Below are 4781 nucleotides of genomic sequence, written 5' to 3' on the forward strand. Positions count from 1 at the left end.
TATCCTCTCTCCTGGTTTTCAGTTGGTTCTGTTGTTGTTCAGGGGCCACACCGTTCTGCCTTGATCCCCCCCGTTTCTTATCTCCTAATTCCAAAAGTTATAAATGGTTGGGCGGGAGGGAGATTATTTCAGGATGTCAACCTCGTAAGTCTTGTATGGGTAAACAAAACACGTGTATGCGCTGGACTGGGGGAGTCAGAGGGAAGCTTGTGACACCACTCTTCGTCAGTGGGGTATGAGTGTCTATGCATATTGTTTATTTTATCAGCTCTGATAAAGTACTTTTGACTCAAGTAGATTACTGTTCCTGTTCAATTTAATTCATTCAGATGACTCAATTTAACAATGCTAGAGTTGAATGACCCAACTCTAACAATGTCTGTTTGCATTGATGGACAAAGCTGAAGAATTGAAAAACGTTCCTATGAGACATGATGATGCTGTGCCTTATAAAATTCTGTAGTGTTATTTAGATATTAGCGCAACATTTACACTGCTTTGCACTGATTAAATGACATAAGTAATGTGAAATTGTGTCTTGTGCTAAACATAAATTTCCCACTGAATGTCTAGCTCATTAAAAGTAAGATCAAGCGCTCACTAGTGCCTAATCATTTTTCGGGGTACCTAAACATTCAAGGGAAGCCCACCCATCCATCCATCCATTATCTATGCCTGCTTATCCTGGGCAGGGTTGCAGGGAGTGCTGGAGCCTATCCCAGCGTGCATCGGGCGAGAGGCAGGATACATCCTGGACAGGCCACCAATCTATCGCAGGGCACACACACCATTCACACACACACTCATGCCTATGGGCAATTTAGAGTCTCCAATTAGTGTAACCGGCATGTCTTTGGACTGTGGGAGGAAATCGGAGTACCCAGAGGAAACCCACACAGACGTGGGGAGAACATGCAAACTCCACACAGAAAGGCCAAGGCTGGGATCTGATCTTCTTGCTGTGAGGGGATGGTGCTATTCAAGGGAAGTCTGTAGCGTTTTACACGACTGCTACAGGCAGATTCAGACAGAGCTGCCACCCCTCTCCTTTCCAACAGACAGCTACTGCTGGTCATGGTGCTGCTGCCAGCAGCCTTCCACAACTACAAAATTGAACTTCGGTCAGGTCAATTCTGACAGAGTATTTTTTTACACTGAGAGAGTATATTAATAGCCCTTGTGGAGTCATGTGCACAATGAAGTGTTGAATCAACACTGCACATTTTACTTTGTATCTTTATGAAGTATGTGTACAGTTTCATGTTTTGTTTGGTTTGTTACTGGTCAAAAATATAAATAATTTAGATAATAAATGGAAAGTGGTCTTGAATTCAAACCATATGATTTATTATGGATATATGATACCATGTAAAATTATTTGTATGTCCGTTGTGTCCTCATGCCCGCGATGTGAAGTCACTGTTTTCAAAGGGGAAAGCAAGGAAGCAAGAAAACATTTGCGTTTGGGAAAATAACTAACTTTACTGAATACATAGGTAGATAAATATATATTTTAAGTCCATTTAACAGGAGGAAAAAGGGAAAGAGAAAAGAATCAACTACATCTTTCGCCTTCAAAAGTGCTGCAGGTTTGGTGACCGCAGAACACCACATTTCTCCATAACAAGGTACTATCCTTTCTTCTTTTACTTCCAAACAACAGAATATAATTGATTATAGAAGGATGCAACAACAGAAGATGAAAAGACAAGAGACAGAGTTGGAATACTACAAAGGAAAAAGGGGTAAAAAAGAAAAAAAAGGAAAGAAAGTATTTTATAGGGAGATGGATTTTTATGCATTTAACCGGTCAGCTTATTTTAAAGTATGAACAAAATATGGATAAAGTATTTGTGAGGTAGGCTGTACATGATACCCTTACGAGTCATACATAGTTTTGGCTGAAACTTGTCTTCCTTTAAGTGTATCTCAGCAACCAGTGGTGTACTAAAGGCTTCCCCATAGCTTAACCCACATGTGGTACAATGTTTGGCAATTTACACAACATGGGGCTGTATGAGCAAGTCAGACTGCAGCATGGGTGCGTATCATTGCAGATTAAATTAGGGTAGGTGGGGGAGGGGGGGTCAGACGATGCCAAATGCCGCCAAGTCGCTCATCTCCATATCGCCAAAGGTCTCCCACGGGCAGACCACATCACCTGAGAAAGAGAGAGTGAGCGAAAAGAGAGGGAGGGAGAGAGGGAAGCAAGATTGTTCAACAGAATGTAGAAGTGAAAGAATTTGGCCCAGAACTCAGAAATTAACTTCAGGTAAACTGCCTTCACTCCAAGATGGTGCTTGAAATGGTTTTTATATTCATAATAATTGATACAGTAAATCTGAGTAAATTGTGAATAATAACAATAACGATAATAATTTGAAAGACCAAGATAATAAGTTACCTGCTCCAAGTCCGTCCATTCCTGGGATACCACCACCAAATCTGAATTGGAGATGAAGAAAAGGGCACATTAGTTATGTGTGTGAGTGTGTGAGTGTGTGTGTGTGTGTGTATGTTCTTGCGTGTTCACATGTATTACCGTTAACTGGAGAAATTGGCTGCATTAAGGGGGCTGGGTATGAGGACTGTATTATTGTTATATTTTAGGAACCATTACCCCGTCCCTCCCCCTTTCTCTACTCACCCCTTCCCACCGGCTTTTGGGGCATTGCTCTTGAACGTGCGTCCTTGTCCGTCCATTTCTTCTGCAAAATTGAAATGAACAGAGGTAAGCTTTCTCATATAGCCTACACAACGCCATATTCATATAGCATAAACGCTGACTGAATGGCTAGAGACTTGTTCATGATTTGAATCTTTCATCCTTTCTGTTTTGTTTGTCTTTCTGCCTGCCACTGTCAGTTTCCCTCAGAGTGCGAGTACCACAGTGAACGCAGTAAAATGTTCAGTCTTTATTTATCTCTATGAGTCTTCGAGGGGTCCGATGCCCTCTATCCAAGCTGGTTTAACATTGAACATTTCACTACGTTTTTGACTGCAGTGGCTAATAAAAAAAAAGAGTTTTAGGCAAACCTAAAACTAAGATTCCATCAGAATAATCATTTCAGCTGCTTACATTGGGTGACATCCAATTATGTCCTCTCATCCCCTGCCTCTTTCTGCCTCCATCTTTTCCCCATCTGATCCCTCGTAATCCCCCCCAGTCATAATGACTAACATCAGTTAAGCTTGTTAATTCCGTTCAGAAATTATAAGTCGGGTGTTGACCTGCGTACCTGACTGATTTAGCTGTTCTGGGTTTAAAATAGCGGCACCGAAACAGGACGTGCAGAGTTAAATGTGCACCGTAAGTGTGTGTGATTTACTGAATTTGTCCAGCACAGCACAGCTATTTCTGACCAGTGAGCCCAGGTTACTTTTACTAAGCTGTTTGTCAACAATATTTGGTTAACAGCTGAATTATATATATTTCCTGGATTCAATCAATTTGTCCTTAAATTTGACTCACAGTTAAAATGCGAGTATTCAGCTCGCTCTTTACAAACAAAGTTGATTCAAGTGTGCTGATTGCTTAACTTGCTAGCTTGTCTTTGTGAAAGATAATGCCTAAATTTAATCATGAGTCAAAGTTATGGACAAATGTTGATGCAATCTAGGCCTTATTTAAAGAAAATCTTAGGGAGAGGGAAAATCAGCAAACCAGAACACACAGTGGAATATGATGAGCAAGTTTAAGAACAACTATAGTAAACAGAAGATAATATAACATCATGTAATGCATAACAGCAAATGGCAAATACCTATTTGTTTGATATTTTTCACAATGTTATATAGGCTTTAGATTTTTACTTTATTCCGTCTGCTAAACCATGATAATGCACCAATTAACAGTAGCTGGCACAACACATTCATTGATATTAATTGTAAAATATGACGGGTACGGTGATTTTAATACAAGTAAAGGAAAAAGATTTTCATATGCTAAATGTTTCTTTAGTATGTCCTATGACAATAAATAATTGTCAATTCAGACATGTTCAACACTTAAACCGAATAACCATTTGTAAAACAAGTTTAAAACAATATAATTAATTTTCAATAATTAATATTTCAAGTAATTATTCAAACATTATTTATTCTGTATTAGTGCTACATTAATAATATCTGAGTTATTAATAGAATGCTTTCAATAAAAAAGTACAATGCAGGATTTTTTTAGGAACTCATACAATTTACTAAGTACAAATTAGCAATAGTTACTTCAGTCATGTAAGTCATGTAATTTAAACAAGCATTACAGTTTGTTTTACTTCATTTCTTTAACAATCCTGCCTATAGAACTCCACCCCCTCAGAAAGCTTAAAATGAAGGTACTGATCTGTACTGTACTGTAGCTGAATTATGGACAAAGAGTATGAATCTCTTACCTGGTTTTTCAGAGTTTTCCTTTATCCAAGCAAAGAGTTAAGATTCCGTGAAGAAGGAGCTGCAAAACATAGATGAGTTTCTATCTTTTTGCAGTCTCTCTGTTCTCTGGCTGCTCTCCGTCAGCGGGGTCCTTATATACCCTCCCATGGTGATCCCCCTTCTCGTAATATGGGTGGTCAGGTGGGAGATGAGTATTTTAAGGTGAACTAATGCTCTTACCTCTAGGATGAGCAAGCTCAAATGTACTTTATGTATTTGGGGTATGGTGTTCTAAATACACTGTGTAACTTGCCTTGCTGTTTGTTTTGACCACTTTGGAACGTGTGACATAAGAGAACTCAAGTGTGACAACACACGGGCCTCTGCTCTGAGCTAACACAGCCCGATGC

The 4781-nt window shown here is 39.3% G+C and overlaps 1 long non-coding RNA gene across 1 annotated transcript; it reads right to left on the reverse strand.

Annotated features, from left to right (window-relative positions):
* Nucleotides 1-1461: 1461 nt before the first annotated feature.
* LOC118214818 lies at nucleotides 1462-4488 on the reverse strand. Its single transcript, XR_004762689.1, has 4 exons — nucleotides 4392-4488; nucleotides 2648-2708; nucleotides 2405-2445; nucleotides 1462-2161 (listed from the first exon to the last, which is right to left on the reverse strand). It is a non-coding gene; the product is annotated as an uncharacterized LOC118214818 (long non-coding RNA).
* Nucleotides 4489-4781: the final 293 nt, after the last annotated feature.

This window comes from Anguilla anguilla, chromosome 16 (genome assembly GCF_013347855.1).
Source record: "Anguilla anguilla isolate fAngAng1 chromosome 16, fAngAng1.pri, whole genome shotgun sequence".
NCBI lineage: Eukaryota > Metazoa > Chordata > Actinopteri > Anguilliformes > Anguillidae > Anguilla > Anguilla anguilla.